This window comes from Cetorhinus maximus, chromosome 10 (genome assembly GCF_964194155.1).
Source record: "Cetorhinus maximus chromosome 10, sCetMax3.hap1.1, whole genome shotgun sequence".
Lineage (NCBI taxonomy): Eukaryota > Metazoa > Chordata > Chondrichthyes > Lamniformes > Cetorhinidae > Cetorhinus > Cetorhinus maximus.
Window position 1 is genome coordinate 95,146,347 of NC_135888.1, and position 17,635 is coordinate 95,163,981.

Here is a 17,635-nt window from a genome sequence, read left to right on the forward strand (position 1 = left end):
TAACTCCATGCTGTGGGCTGTAAGGGCAAAGGTACCCTTTTGGAACAGTGATGTTCTGCTTGGCACGGCCAAAGATCTGAAAGTGTGCTTGGAAGGTGAAGCTTGAGTGTACTCGGAGATCAAGAGGAAAGGAATTGCAGGAGGTGAGATTGAAACCCTGGAGGTGGACCCTTGTTGAAGCCATCCAAGTAGGACAACGTTTGGAAAGAACTCCAAGGCAAGTTCTTCAAATGTGGAGATTAGAAACCCTTGTGACAAATTCAGAGTTTCAGTGACACCAGTTGGCTCATGGTATAATAAGCACCTGGGTGTGTTGTTGAGAGATCCATAGAATCTGCTTTGGTCCATCTGTCATTTACTTTGGAGTATGGTGTGTCTGACCACAGTTTTCCAGTTGGTTCACACGTACCACATACTTACCCCAAATATTAAAATGTAAGATAGATATGGTAAATTGTTTTATATTTCTGAATTTGTATAGGCCTGTAAAGATATAGCTGGGGTGAAAGAATAGTGAATATTTGAATTATTTTCTTGTGCTTGTATTGAGGTCAGTCCAACTATTTTGTCTGGTGTAATATAATTCATTCTTCTTGTTTGATAAATGGTATATTCTTTGTGTTAAAATTTCATTAGCAGACTCCAGTGAATTTGTTCAGTAACTTTCCTCCACAGTTTCTAAAAATAATTATAACTTAGGATCTATCAAGCCAAGTTTCACTGTGGGACCTGACTTGTCCAGTATCAACTGGGATCGTAACAATTGTCTGTCACATCTGTGTGTTTCTCGAGTCCAAAATCCATATAGATCATACTCAAGTCTTTGGAACACCCTAAAAATGATGGCAAAATTGAATCATAGTTTAACGGGATACACAAAGAATCCTGCGTGACAATTGGTAGTAAGATAATATGGCTTTCAAAAGAAAAGGCTGTTGATAATATATAGCAGACAAATTGTCTGAAACTGGGAAAATATCTATGATTCAGAACTGAGATGCAATCTTTTTGAAGAGCTTTATCTTTTCTGTGGCACATCGTTGAGAATTACCACTGATGGGAAAAAGATTTACAGAGGAATGAGGAGATTATTTTAAAATGTGTATTATTTACTTTATTCATGTCACATTATAAAATGTTTTAAGTGTTTATTTTTTAAGTGTTATAATCCAGCAGCATTTTATTTTTGTCAGGGAACCTTTATGATTCACAAAAATCTTGTGTGTTGAAATCAATTCAATTTTTTCCTATATCAATGTTAAATTGTTTTATCCATTGCAGGTTTTTTGCTCTGATTTTTTCAGATGGATTCTTTGGGCTCAATGTGCTTCAATTTTGTTTCTGTCATACATAATTAATCTTGCTCTATCCATCAAATATATGCTTTGAACATTTTTGTGACTAGAGAGCTGGATAATCTGATTAAATAGGATATCATATTTTGAATTGGTTTTCTGCACTGACACATGACTCAGTGACCACTAGATAAATTTTGGCCCAGATTTTCCTGGCCACTTGTGTTATTGTAATGGCATATCTATGGCAGAGGGACTCTTGTGCGATGCAAAATAGGAAATTCTGAAGTGAGTTATGCTATTAATTTGCTACTCCACATTTTTTTGTATAAGGATAGGAAAAGTAAAATGTTTTTGCCTATGAGGCAGAAATGAGATGCTTAGACACCAGAGTCAATGTTTATAAATTTATTACAGAACACTGTGGTAATGCAAATCACAGAGCTCAATCATAGAGAGATCAGCCCACACAATCCTAATTTTGCATTACAAATTACATTATCTGCAGATTTTTATCTCATGTTCTGCATCCTGATCTTTAGCCTCCGTATTCAAAAGCTCAGCAGCTCAGAGAATGTTCACTCTCTTCTGAATCAAGTTGGTACCAACCACAAGAGAAAGAGAAAGGAGGCACAAGGTTGAGAGTCCGACCTTATTTGGACAGCTTCCCAAGACTAATTTCTTGGCGAATGTATTGTCCTGTTGAGGAGGAATTGATTATACTAGGCATATAGTCCCTAGCATTTAGAAGAATGAGAGGGACTTTCATTGAAACATACAAATTCTTTAGGGGTTTGACTGGGTAGATGCTGGGAGAATATTTCACTGACTGGAGAGTCTAGAACAGGGGGTCACGCTCTCAGAAATAGGGATCGGCTATTTAGGACTGCGATGAGAGGAAATCTCTTCACTCGGAAGGTTGTTCTCTATCCCAGAAGCCTATGGATACTAAGTTGTTGAGTATATTCAATACAGAGATCAATAGGTCTTTGAATAGTAAAGGAAATCAAGGCATATGGGGATTGGGCAGGAAAGTGGAGTTGAGGTAGATTAGCTGACCTTACTAAATAGTGGAACATGCTTGCTGGACTGAATGGTCTACCCCTGCTCCTATTTCTCATGTCTTGGGCAGAATGGATGACAGCAAATGAGAAGCCCACTTTACACTTCACCTGATTTGTAGCGTTTTCTCTCACTGAACTCAGGAGAAAGGAAAATCAGGAGAGGTGTAAAGTTGACTGGCGATTTACCATCATCTGTTTTCATCCAGAAATAAGCATTAAAATTACCCTCAATATCTGCCTGTCACTTTCATTCAAGTGCTCTTTAACACAGGGAATGATGTACTGCTCCACCATAGCCCCTGACAAAAAGACAAGGTAAATGTGCCCTCAGTCAAATCAATGGTGACCTGTTTTCCTGTAATTAAACCAGTTTTCATAGCATTGTCGCTTAAGATGAAAAATAATAACACTGGTAGCCTGGCAATATCCTGATTTAAAGGATCAACAGAGAAACTGACTAGAATCTTGAAATGTAAAATGGGACACTACGGGTTAAAATAAATAATAACCAGCAAAGATCATTCACACTTACAAGTAAAATGCATTCTGAAAGTAAGTGAACCTATTTGCTGTAAAATTTTTGGAAACAAAATACATCAGTCATTGAGTTGTTTCCACAATTTCCCACAAGAAAATTAACAAAATTGTAGGTTTCAACTTGAAAAGGTGCCTGTTACATTTCACAAATCCATTCACTGACTGTCATCACTGACTGTGTAATTATTTTCAGTTTTGTCTTAGTTATCCTGGAAAGGTGGTTAATGTCCATGAAATAGAATATTTCAATGACAAAGCATACAATGCTCATTGATTCGGTGAATCTTTAATTCTCCATTATTAGTTGGATTTCAAATTGAGAACACATAGCCTAATAATTAAAGTGCATAATATTATTCACTTGTATTTGATTCTGACATGGTATTGGTATGCAAAAAACTAATTAAAGTAAAAGTTGTGATTTTTAAAAATCTATATGGATGTTTACTTTATTTATTCTGGTTTTTCAGATATAGCATGTTGTTCACACAATGGGCAGAATCTTCTTGCTGGTGTGCGAGTGGCAGAGTCCGCACGCCAGTGTTTAAAATGTCGCGCGAGTGTCCCGACGTCAGCGTACGGCATTGAGATATTTCAGTCGGCGGGCGCGCTATGCAGCCATTAATTAATTAATTAATTAAAGGCCTCATTAAGGCCCTTAACTTGCCAATCGGCGACGATTTTGAGGGGCCCGTGCGAACCTCGGCTTGGCGCACGGGCCCAACAGGCAGGCGGGTAGGTGATCTTTATACAAAGCTCATCCAGTGGCAGGATGAGGTTTGATAGTGGTTTTAAAAAAGTTTGATAAAGTTTTTGTTTATTTCATTAACATGTCCCATCTCGTGTGACATTTTCACATGAGGGGAACATGTTAATGCATTTTTTATTGTTCTATTTTTTATATTTGCCAGCCTTTCAGCGATCTCCCTGAGGCAGCACTTTGCCTCAAGGAGATGTGCGCTCTTTTGCGCACATGCGTGAAAGAGTGCACTCTGACAGTTGAGGAATCCCCCCCCCCCCCACTCCCACCCCCCGCACACACTTCCTGTTGGGCAGCCCGCTAAGTGGGCCTTAATTGGCCCGCCCACTTAAAATGGCGGCTGAGCCCGTTTCGGTGGCAGCCCGCCCGCCCATCAAGAGCAAAATTCTGCCCAATGTTTTTGCTACTTTTCATTACTTCAGGGTTACATTTGAAACTGACAGGAAAGTGATCATCTGAAACCATATCACCTATCACCTGGATGTGGAAGTTACGCCCCCATTCTCAGCCTTTCTGATATTCTCAGCAGCCTGAAAGGGGGTGCACTCGCAGCATTTACAAATCAGCCAGGCCCTCTGATAAGATAGGAGCAAACCAGGAAGCCATGATTTTCACTGTCAAAAGGCAAGAATCACTGTGGATGTTCCACAGCTTGCTACTGGAGATGTGAACAGCTCTGTAGGCCTGAGGTTAAGAATTCTAAGCCTTATGTTGAGCTGTGTATCAGATTTAAAGCTGAATTTGCCTCTGAGATTGAGGCTGCTGAATGACTTCAGGGAAGGGGGTGTGGAAAGGCTAGAAAAGAGCACATCCACGTGAGCTCCTCTTCGTCTTTCCTTGCTGTGTAAACCATTTCAGACTGCCAATCTTGCTCTGTGTACATAGTTGTTGTCCACAAAGGACGGAAGATTGCAAAAATGAGCGCAGCACGCTCACACGTGCATCATGTTGAGGAAAAGCAGCGTGCAGCTAAAGTACCCGACCATGAGGGGGCAGAACACCCCCATCAGAACAGCAAGAGGGAGGAGAGTGAGATTTTACCCTGAGTGTAGAGTACACCGGAACAGGTATAGCCTCTTTGAAATGACCGAAATTCAGCACAGCTAGAGGCTTAGGATGCCTCGGGAATGATCAGGTAAGCCTGTGCCATGTCGGAGGTAGACCTGGCACCTCGAACAAAAGGTGTCCACGCCCTGCCCAATTGTGGTGAAAGTTGGCATGGTCCTCCACTTTCATGCAGCCGGATCCTTCCAGGGCTCTGCTACAGACCTCTGTGGCATCTCACAATCAGTCGCCCACAGGTGTATAATATCAGTTCTCTTTGGTAGGGTAAGGAAGGACATTCATTTTCCAAGTGATGCGGAGTCTTAGAACCAAAGAGCAATCAGTTCTTGACAAAAGCTGACTTTCCACATATGCAAGGTGTGATAGATTGTACACACATCGCCATCAAGGCATCATCACAGGAGCCAACAGATGTATGAACAGAAAGCCTTTTCATTCAATCAACGTGCAGCTTGTGTACCATAATAAGGTTTTCCTTCAGGTCTGCACGATTTCCTGGAAGAAACAGGCTGAATATGGAGCACTCTCCCTCCCTCTCTTTTAGACCAAGGGCTGAATCTTACCTATGTCGGGCGGGCTGGGCGGGAGGAGGCAGGGGCGGGCGTGGGTGCTGAGCTGATCACCGCTCCTGATTGGCTGTGTACCGCCATTTTACATCGGCGGGCCAATAAAGGCCTGCCCAGCGTAATACGCAGCCAGTAGCACTCAATGATACCTGTGTGGACAGGGGGAGGAGGGAGCGTCGGAGCCTGCGTCGCATGCGCGCGAAAGAGTGCAGCAATTTCTGCGAAGCACGGAGCTGCCTCAAGGAGATTAAGTTGATAATGAAACTTTTCAATAACTGACCTAAAATATTATTTAAATATGTCCCATGACGGTGTCACATGAGCTGGGACATGTTTGTGCATTTTGCAAAATTCATTTAATTACTTTATTAAACTTTCAGAAAACCTCATTCCACCCTTGGATGAGGTTTCTTCAAAAACGCAAAGGCTGCTTTGGCCCTTTGCCTGCCCGCCAACCTTAAGGTTGGATGGGCAGCGCTGTTAAAAACGCCTCCGGCGCGCGCCCCACCGAACGCAATATCAAAATGCTGTGCGATGACGTCGGGACGCGTGCCCAATGTCATCTTGCGTCAATTTACACGTCAGCATGTCAGTTCCCACCCCTGCACACTGATGGCACTGCTCTGCCCCAAGTGTACTACCCAGTTCAGAAGTCAACTTCACTACAATTTTACCAACGAACTGAGATCTCATAATAATTGCAACATCTTCTACATCTGACCACATCTACAAAGCCAGCTAATCAAAATTGGCCACAATGTTTAAAAATCTACACCTCACGAACAACCAAAGGACACTTAACTCTATATTCTTTTAACCTTTTTTTATTTAGACTCTAACTTCCCTTATTTCTGATACCTGTGCGTGTGTGAGATGTTGCGTTCTTATTAATTTCTTCCTTGGGTTTAGTTGTTAATAAATTTGTCTTTTCTTTGACTCAAGAAAACCTTGTCTGATTAGTTCTTTATTGTTTACAGCTTAAGTAGTTCTGATTTGAAAAAAGTATATCCTTATGAAAAAGAAAGGTAAACCTTTGTTGTGGCCAACTGAGGAGGTTGAGTAGAAGGGAGCTAGTTCACCCCTTCTCATCTGGTCATAACAAAATGCACTGTCATAATTGCCCCTATTGGAGCAAAACTTTTCCATCAACTCCAGAGTTTATCTATCTAGGTGGCTATCTAATAATAAACTTCTTAACCACTTCATGCAACTGTAACACCTTCTGTAATTACTTTCTGTCAAAATCACACCATATTCACATTCAGTCACAATTCTATCTCAATCATCTTAGTGGCTGTGTTGCACTTGATGGCTCAGGTTTTGCGGTCAGGGGAAATGGGATGGCACTTGCCATTCACTACACCTACAGTTGCCCACAGACTTTTCATGACTTTTTTTTGCTAGAAATTGTTTTCAGCATGATGCCCTCAAAGGAAGATCTGTGGTGTCTGTGAACATGACAAGCAACAGTGTGAACTAATCAGGTTGATGAATCATTCACTGAGACATGCGATGGATAATTTGAACCCCCAAAATGTGGGTGAGTTTGGTTTGGGTAAGATGTTAAAACTTGAAAAATCTCAAATCTGGACTTGACCCACATTCAGCTTGGGGTGGATAGGGGTAAGGTTGGAGGTGGACAATCAGCTTGCTCCTGGGGGTTGGGAGTCAACCATTTAAATATTTTAATGGGGCTGCGTGCCTCAGATTTTCCTTCTACTTTAAATGTTACACCAGCTGACCGGGAAGTGAGGACTGCTGGATCTGACAGTCCTTCCAGCACTGCTTGTGGGTCAGGGTAAGTATGAGTGCTACCGCCCACCGTAAGGATCTAAGCTCTCAAATAAGGAACTGAATAATTAAATTGGATTTTAAATCTTAAGTTTGTTTTTAAGTCTTAAGTTTTATTTCTGATAAACTTAGTTAGCTGTACAATAGATAGAGGCCTGGCAGGACACACCCTGCTCAATCTAGGAACCCCAGGACACCTCTTATGTCCTGGACAACCACATATACAGCGTTGTTAGCTGGAGGAGCTTGAATAGCAGTTGGTGGTCACTGCGATGCATCCACAAGACTGAATTCCATGGACACCATGTTTCTGGATGTGGTCACCACACAGTCTACAGGTGCGCAGGCAGAAATGGAATGGGTGACGACCAGGAAGTGAAGCAGAACCACACACATAGTGCAGGAGTCCCCTGAGTAAATCTCGCTCTCCAACTGGTAATCTATTCTGAATACTGGTGGGAGCGATAGTTACTCTGGGAAGTACAGCCAGAATCAAGTCCACAGCACCAAGAATAGCTCAGCTGTACAAAGGAGTGGGAGGAAGACTGGGAAAGCAATAGGGGTAGAGGATCCAATAGTTTTGGGAACAGACAAGTGATTTTGTGGCTGCAGACATGATTCTGGGTTGGTATGTTGCCTATAATAAAAACAGAAAATGTTGGAAATACTTGGCAGGTCTGGTGGAGATAGAAACAGTTAGCAGTTTAGATCGGTAATCTTTCATTAGATGGGATTCTGACAAAAGGTCATTGACCTTCACTGTTAACTCTGTTTCTCTTACTGCAGATGCTGCCAGACCTGTTAAATATTTCCAGGATTTTCTGTTTTTATTTCAGATTTCCAGCATCTGCAGTATTTTGCTTTTGTATTAGTTACATATTGCCTCCCTCAAGCCATGGTCAAGGATGTTACTGAATAATTGTTGAGTGCCCTTAAGGAGGGAGGGTGAACAGCCAGAGGTTTTGGTCCAAATCAGTATTGAGAACACAGACAGAAAGAAGTCTTACAGGCAGATTTTAGGGAGCTGAGAAGGAGACTAGCAAGCAGTACCTCTAAATTAGTAACCTCTGGATTACTCTGGATGCCACTCATCAGTGGGTACAGAAATAGGAGGAAAGAGCAGATGAATGCCTGGTTGGAGAGAGGTTGCAGGAAGCAGACCTTTAGATTCCTTGGTCATTGCGACCAGTTTTGGGGGAGGTGGGACCAGTACATGCTGGACAAGTTTCATTTCAACAGAACCAGGACCAAAGTCCCCAGAACTGTGTTCCTCTCTGCAGATGCTGCCAGACCTGCTGAGTTTTTCCAGGTATTTTTATTTTTGTTTTGGATTTCCAGCATCCGCAGCTTTTTGCTTTTACCAAAGTCCCCATGGCCAGATTGCTAGCTAACTTGGAAAGAAATTGAGAATAAGGGTGTATCCTTTGACAATAGAAATAAGGTGCATAAAGGATTTGGAGAGACAGATAAAGCAAGCATAAAAAATGGGAAGATATCTGTTAGGGCTCAGGCTAAGAGTAAATGCAATAAGGTCTAAATCAGGTTTACATTTCATGGATAAAAATGCAGGAAGCACAGTAAACAAGATTGATGAGCTACAGAGGCAGATAACCACATAGTAATATGATGTTCTGGCTCAGAAAGGGTAGAACTATGGACTAAATATTCCTCAATACAAGGTGATCAGGAAAGAAAGGAAGAGGGGTAGCAGAATTGATTAAGGAGAATGTTACAGTGCTGGAGAGAGAGGGAATGTCCTGGAGGGGTCAAGGACAAAATCTATTTGGATATTGTTAAGAAACAATAGAGGTGCCTTTACATTACTGGATGTATTCAATAGGCCACCAACTAGTGACAAGGATATAGAAGAACAAGTTTGCAGGGAGATTACAGAGAAGTACAAAAATACATAGGGATAATGATGGACTTTAATTATCTTAATAAAGACTGGGATTATAACATAAAGGGCAGAAAGGGGGAATAGTTTCTGAAGTGTGTTCAGGAGTGTTTTCCTGATCAGTATATTTTCAGCCCATTGAGGAAGGATGCATTGCTAGATCTTGTCTGAGGAAAGAACATGTGACAGTCGGGAATATTTTGCAAACAGTGATTATAGAATTATAATGTATTAAATTATATAGTATTATAAGGTTTAGGTAAGCCATTTAGAGTATAAACACTTGTATGAGGGCTGATTTCAGGTTGTGAACATGGCTCAGGCCCAGGTACATTGCATTCCAAGATTGGCAGGCCTAACTGTAACACAACAATGAGGGGAAGAGTTAAGGAAACCAAAGCCACAGTCCCCTGGATGATGAAAGAGGTTGAGCGTAATATTAAACAGAAAATGGGGGCATATATGACAGATGTCAGGTTGATAGTATAAGTGAGAACCAGGCTGAATATAGAAAGTTCAGAGGGGAAGTGAAAAAGGAAATAAGAGAAGCAAAGCGAGAGTATGAGAAGAGATTGGCAGATAACAAAAAGGGAATCCAAAAGCCTTCTACAGGCGTGCAAATAGTAAATGGTTATTAAAAAGAGAGGTGGGGTTGATTAGGGGCAAAAAAGGGGATTCATGCATGGAGGCAGAGGACATAGTTGAGATATTAAATTATTACAATTTCATTTCTCTTTAGCAAGGAAGTAGATGCTGCCAAAGTCACAGTGAAAGAGAAGGCAGTTGAGATATTGGGTGGGCTAAACATTGATAAGGAGGCATATTGCTGGTTGTACTTAAGGTTGATAAGCTACCAAGAGTGGATGGGATGCACCTGAGGAAACTGAGGGAAGTAAGGGTTGAAATTGCGGAGGTGCTGACATTAATTTTCCAATCTTCCTTAGATTTGGAATGTAGTGCTATGGAACTGGAGCATTGTAAATGCTATAGCTTTGTGCAAAAAGGATGTAAGGATAAAGCCAGCAACTACAGCTTCCGTGGTGGGGTAGCTTTTAGAAACGATAATCTGGTACAAAATTAACAGCTATTTAGACAAGTGTGGATCAATTAAGGAAAACCAGTATGGATTTGTTAAAGGCAAACTGAATTTAACAAACTTAAATGAGTTTTTAGGTGAGATAGCAGAGAGGGTTGTTGATGTTGTTGTTCCAAGCCATGCTTTATAAAAAATGATATTATGTATTGTTAGGACACAGCTGATGGTAGATGCTGAGTTGTTCAAATCCCAGAGGGAAACTTGAAACAACTGTCACAACCAATTTTTGCTATTTGTATGTTTCGAGATGCAGGCTTTGAATTCAGTTATAATAAGACCACCAAGTCTCGAGGTTTTTCTAAAACTAAACATTTATTGATACAAGAAAAGATTTTAAGCACATACATGTGTCTACAAATTGCTTTGATAATAACTTCTAAAGTATCCCCTAATTAATCTGACTCTCAGTTACACCTCCATTAAGGCAACAATAAAAATAGATTTAAACAGACCCCTGGCAAAGCAACTCTGGACAGTTGCATTCAAAATGAGTTTCTTTCAGCTCTGGGTCCTTGCAGACAACAGCTTGAGGTTTACAGCCTGGAGGCTTTAGATTTTAGAATCCTCTCCTTTTTACCAACAGCTTTCACTTCCTTTATACATATTTTCCTCTTTGGATGCAAATTTTCATTGTATCACTATGTCTTTTGAACTTTACCTCTTCTAATAATAAGGCCTTTTCATGATACCAATTTTATTAGTAAGGTTTGGGAAAAGTAAACATATTGTTTGGCTTCTTCTGGCTAGGTGTAATATTTCACGCATTCTTTTGAATGGTTTATTTAAAAATGCAAATTTCCCCCTTTACACTTCACCTTGTAACTCCCCTATGTTCACCTGATTAACATTTCAAACCTACTTCTCTTCTATACATCAAAGCCTCTAGACCAGCTAGCTTTAATCCAATTAAGACACACACAAATAGACACAGACACCGCTAGAACTCTATTATAAAATAATTTTCAATAATATTATAGACATTATTATACCTTCTTGACATGTATTTACTGGCTAAAAATCGCTGACTATGTTTTGAAAGGACTAAACCAGAAAGCTGTTAAGATGGCCACTGAGAGTCAGGTGACTTTTGTCATTTCTGCACTGACTCAGATCTCAAATCTTGGGTAAGTTCTTAATTGAATGATCCTGAGTGGGGTGCCCTCCTTTGAATTGACATGCTGAGACAAAACCATTTGTGAAATTCACACCTCCTATTGTTTGTGTACTTCCCAAAATTCAAAGTCCATATCTCATGTCTCTAAACTCAACACTTAACAAAGAGCTGCAGAGAAACCAATTCATCAAAAGTAGGTGTGAAGAGCCACCATGCATTCCCCATTGTGTAGCAATGGCTTCTAATTTCAAATAATTTATGTGGACAATGGAAGTATTGATCATGTGGCCACATTTTTGAACTGACTTCAGATAACAAATCTTATTTACTCTGAGAACTAGAGAGAAACAAGCCAGTCTAGAAACTGACACACAGGAAAGCCAGGGGACAGAAGATCCCAAGTGGACACCGTCTCTCTCCTTCTCTCTCCACTTGTCTTATAAGCTCAAACTCTGTCTGCTGTTTGACTATCCACATGCCGCAGGCAGATATTTTAAAAGAAAATCAACTCAGCAACTGCTCTCTCTAGAAGAAAATATACATCGATCACTAACATCTACAAGATCTGTGTATCTAACTTTTATTGGACTCTAAAAAGCCTGTTTAATCTATTCTCTCACTCTGTAGCTCATTGTGTGTTTGTGTGTGTGTGTGTGCATGTGTGCACACAACCTTTGAGTATGTGTGAAAGTTGGAGGATTTTTATTATTTTTCTTAGACTGGGTTAAGTACAATAAATAAAAGCCTCTTTTCTTTTTAAAAACTCAAGGAAACCTGTCTGTTTGTCTGTTTTACAATCACAGCATTTCAACAGTTAAACACTCACTGAATTGGCAGCATACCTTTCAAAAATAACTGTTGAGGTTAAATGAGGAGTGGGAAAAGAGAGGAGCCATTCCAACTCTCCTCACCTGATTGTAATGGCACGTATCTGGATTTCCAAAAGACACTTGAATAAGTGCCAGATGAAAGGTTAAAACACAAGATGAGGACTCATGGATTTGGGGTGGGGGGATATATTACCATGGATAGAGGGTTGGTTAATGGACAGGAAGCAGAGAGAATGGATAAAAGGCACATTTTCATGTTGGCAGGCTGTGACTAGTAGAGTGCTGCAAAGATCAGTGCTGCGGCCTCAGATATTTACAATCTAAATTAATGTCTTAGATGAATAGACAGAGTGATGTATCAAAGTTTGCCAATAGCATAAAGCTAGGTGTGAATGCAAGCTGTGAGGAGGATACAAAGAGGCTGTAAAGAGATATAAACAGTTTAAGTGAATGGGAAACAAGGTGGCAGATGAAGTGTAATGTGGGGAAGCATGAGGTTATTCACTGGTCCTAAGAATAGAAAAGCAGAATTTTTATTTTGAAAAGCATGAAACTTGTAAATGTTGATGTTCAGAGATACTTGGGTGCACTTGTACAAGGAACAGAAAAAGTTAGCAGGCAGGTACACCCAACAATTTGGAAAGCAAATGGCAATTTGGCCTTTAATGCAAGGTGTACAAGAATAAAGAAGTCTTGCCACAATTGTATAGGGCTTTGGTGAGATCACATGTGGAATCCTGAGTGTAATTCTGGTCTCCAGATTTAAGGAAGGATATATTTGCACTGGAGGCAGTAAGCCAAAGTTCACTAGATTGATCTTTGGGATGAGAAAGTTGTTCTATGATCAGAGGCTATGAATATTCTCTGGAGTTTAGAAGAATGAGAGGTGTTTTCATTGAAACATTCAAGATTATGAAGGGGCTTGACAGGGTAGACACTGAAGCATTTTTTTCCCTATCTGGAGAGCCTAAGACAAGGGGGCACAGTTTCAGGATAAGGGGCCGATCATTTAGGACTGAGATGAGGAGAAATTTCTTCACTCAAAGGGTTCTGAATCTTTGGAATTCTCTACCCAAGAGGATTGTAGATGCTCCATCATTCAGTATATTTAAAGCTGAGATAGACTGATGTTTGGTCTCTCAGGGAATAAAAGGATATCAGGAGCAGGCAGGAAAGTGGAGTTGAAGCCCAAGATAAGCCATGATCATTTTGAATGGTGGAGCAAGCTCGAAAGGCTTCTCCTGCTCCTATTTCTTATGTTCTTATGTAATAGGCTTGCCGGAAAAGTTGACATCCATGGAAAACAATGGGAAGTGACAACATGAATATAAAGTTAGCTGAGTGACAGAAAACAGACAGTTGTGATGCACGATTGTTTTTCGCGCTGGAGAATGATATATAGTGGGGTTCCCCAGGAGTTGGTACTAGGATCAATGATTTTCTTGGTATATGTTAATGACCAAGAGTTGGCTGTGCAGGGAACAATTTGCAAATGACGCAAAACTTGGAAGTATTGTGAACTGTAAGATGGATAGTGATGAGCATTAGGAGGACAAAGAGAGTCTGGTGAAATGGGCAGGCATGTGGCAGACGGGATTTACTGCAGACAGGTATGAAGTTATACATTTGGCAGGAAGAACAAGGACAGGCAATATGAAATAAAAGGTACAATTCTAAAAGATCCAGCTTTACTATTTAACTAGAGAGCAATTTGTCATCTCTTCACTCCTACCACCCCTGAGAGGCTTTGTATCCCTGGTAGGTTATCAGAACAAGTTGCAGGAGCTGTACCAATAACCATAATGCAAAACAAAAATAGCTTTCTGTGGTGAGCACAACTGAGACATAAATTCATCATTACCAAAAGTTCTGTTCTATATCACTTTCTCTTTTCACTTACTTGGGAAGCTTATTGTTGACTGTGGGCTCTTTCACAGAGGTCAATCATTTTGTCTTAAATTTCTTTACTGTACTGCTTCACACCATCCAACCTGTGCTTGGTTCCATGATACCTTTGGTCAGAATCATTGGGTGGAATTTTCTGTGCCTGCTGGCAGCGGCCGTGATAGGTGGTGGCCGTGGACAATATGGTGCGATCAATTTCACGATGGCGGGAAGGCAGGTCACGACTGTCCACTCAACCCGCCAACAGCGGGCTTCATTTCCCGCCAACGGTCGTCGGGGAGCTCATTATAATACATCAACCTATCATTAAAAGGCCATCCCGCCAGGCTGTTGGACCCCCGACACATCGTCTGTCCATGTCGGCGGGAAAGTACGTCGACGTAGTTCACAACAGCACACAGGTGACACGCACTTGATGGCCTTCACTTTGGGGGAACTGGAGGTGATTGAATAGCATCATTCTGCAGAGCTCACCAGAGACTGCATGAAACTCTCTCCCCATTGTTGACCAGAGGACAATTCCCCTCCACACCCCCTCCCAGTTACGTGTCAGAGTGCAACCTTCCCCAGTCTTCCATCAACGCCCCCCCCCTGCCCCCCGCCTCCACTCGAGCCCTTGCCCTGAAGGCTGTTCCCTTGCCTTTGTCTTGCCTTCCTTTCTCTCCCCAGTCAAGTCCTTGCCCTGCAGCACATTACAATCCACCCCCGCCTTACCGCTGTTCTGCTACATAGAGCCTTGCCTCTGAAAGCTCCTTGAAAGCGACGTGGTGCAGCCTGCAAAGCCTGACGTGGAGTCTGAGGTGGCACGAGCACTGTGCGATGCAAGGTAGGCGAAGAAACCTCGAAGTCACGAGTGAAGTGCAGGTCGCCAGGTGCATGTCGCTTATATGCAGTCGTGAAACATGTCGGGTCTAATTAGACGCCGGTGTGGCCTATTGATCCAATATGGGGGAGTGATTCCGGTGAGCATCCTTTATAATGAGTATTCATAAAATTCAAATTATTAAAATGGCGTTCCTGACATGGCGCAGCAGAAAACACGTGCCGCCATTGAGGTCTGAAGCGGACAATTGCAACCTGATTTTAGGCTAGTGGCAAACTTTTCTTCGCTCCCGCGATATTTTCCGCTCCTGCCCGCTATGATGCCCGCCACAGGATGGAGTGGAAGATCCCGCTCATAATGTTTTATTAAAGCTAGTTCACTGCGTAACTTGATATCTCTGCACAATTATAACTTTTTGCTTACCCTTTAATGTTTAATTCCAGTATGATTGGAGACCTGCAGATTTTCAGGAAAACATTAGGTAATAATGGCACTTGGTAAAGTTCCAACAACATAAACCATATTTGCAGGAAGACTGGAAAACATCAGTGAGTGCAGACTTTGGATTGTATCTAAATGCAATGTGGATGATATCCTCACATGCCTTTTGACTCAATAGTTGCGTTCCCACCTGCAAACCAGAAGGCTGTAGTTTCAACAGACTTGATCATGTAATCTAGGTTGATACTTCAGTGCAGTATCAAGGGGGCAGCACTGTCAAAATTGCAGTCTGTCAGATGAGACACTGGGCAGAATTTTGCCCTAGGTTGGCGGGCAGGCTCCACTGGCTCGGAAGCGGGCAAGCAGCCAATCTCCACTGCCAAAGCAGACCCCGCTGCTATTTTAAGTTGGCGGGCCAATTAAGGCCCACCCAGCGATCTGCCTGATGGGAAACGCTATACGCTTCCTGTGTGGGGAGTGGGAGGAGGGATTCCCCAACTCAAAGTGCGCTCTTTCGCGCATGCACGTGAAAGAGCGCACTGCTCCCTGAGACTAAGTGCTGTCTCAGGGAGATCACTGACAGTGCTTCAAAGTGTCAAAGTAGAAAAATAAAAAAAAATTAACATGTTCCCCCCCCTATCTGACAATGTCACACAAGATGGGACATGTTAATAAATCTCACATAAAGTTTATTTAAGATTTTTAAAATGCACATGAAACCTCATCCTACCAGCGGATGAGGTTTCATGTTTTATCAAATTTTCCAGTAGGCGGGGGCGCAGCAGAATCAGCTGCGTGCCCGTGGGCCTGTCAATGGCCAATTGAGGCCATTGACAGAGTCAATTAAAGTAATTAGTGGACCTGCCCGTCCAACCTTAAGGTTGGCGAGCAGGCCAGGAGCCCCGGCGGGAACTAGAAAAAACATGAAACCTCATCCACAGGATGAGGTTTCATATAGGGTTTTAAAAATTTTAATAAAGTTTTTTTGGAAATTATGAACATGTCCCAACTCATGTGACATTGTTACATGAGGGGACATGTAGGGAATTCTTTTTTTCTATTTTTTAATATTTTTGAAAGTAGAGGCGATCTCCCTGAGGCAGCACTTAGCTTCAGGGAGATGAGTGCGCTCTTTCGTGCGCATGCGTGAAAAAGCGCACTTTTAATTTTAGGCATTCCCCCCACCCACACAGGGAGCGCATAGTGCTTCCTTGTGGACATCACGCAAAATGGTGCTGCTCCTCTGATCGGGAGTGCCGATCAGAAGCACGCCCGCATGCGCCTGCCCATCAACTTACTCCCCAACGGGGGGAAAATTCTGCCCCCTGTTTGCCCCCTTGAGTGGACTTAAAAGACCCATAAGCCTATCCATAGAACAGAGGAGTTCTCCCTAGTGACCTAGCCAATATTTGTCCCTCAACCAACATCATTATAAACAGAGTACCTGTTCAATATTGCTGTTTGCGGGACCTTGCTATGTACAAATTTAAGCCATTGCACAAGCACACTAAAATGAATTACATTCCAATCAATTATACGGATTTTAAAAATAAATCACATGGAACTTACTGTGTTAGTTGGGATTTTTAAAAGGTTTAATGGTAAAAAATGCAAGTCTTGATGGTTTTGAATTCCAAACCAAACAAACCAGTTGAAAAGTAACGTGTTTGATTCTTTTTTATCAAGGTGCTGTTTCTGGCATTTTAATATAAAACAGAAATGGTAAAATGTAGGGCCAGGGAAGAGAGAGTGTAGCCTGCAGGGCAGAGTGAAGTTACAGACAGAAAGAGCAGGGAGATTTAGAGAGGCGTCGGTTGATGAGAGAAACAGCAGCAGAAGGGAAATTAATAATGGGATAAAAGCGACATAAGAACAAATGATGCAGGCAGGAAAAACAAAGGGAGAATCAAGCACAATTTAATCAGGGCACTGGACTTTTGAAAGCATCAGGCTGGGCAGATGGAAAGGTGCCCATGAGCAAGCGAAGAATATGGGATTCAGGGCAGTAGGCAGCGAGACAAAGTACTGGCGAAGGAAATGATTACATTTAAAAGAATTACTCACTTGCCTAGACAGCAGTGAAATGAGACACTTGAAAGCTGGATAGAAAAAGTTGATAGACCTGACCAACATACCATAGCATCACTGGTGGTTAGAAGTTGCATCTACATGCTGCTGACTCCACATTTTCAACAATATCCTTGATGTTAAATGGAGTGTTTACAAAATAGCGATTACACCAACATTGGAAATATTTTTACAGCACTGCCTAATAGCATCACAAGGAAACATAACAGGTAAAAAAAGTTACAACTACCTTTGGATATTTTAATATGAAAACCTGCAGAGAAATGCTTACAGTCAAATTTTCAATGGAATATATGATACAGTAACCAATCCTAATATATTAATAATGGGTCTCCTGTGCTGTTTCAGTAGCAAGTTGCAGAT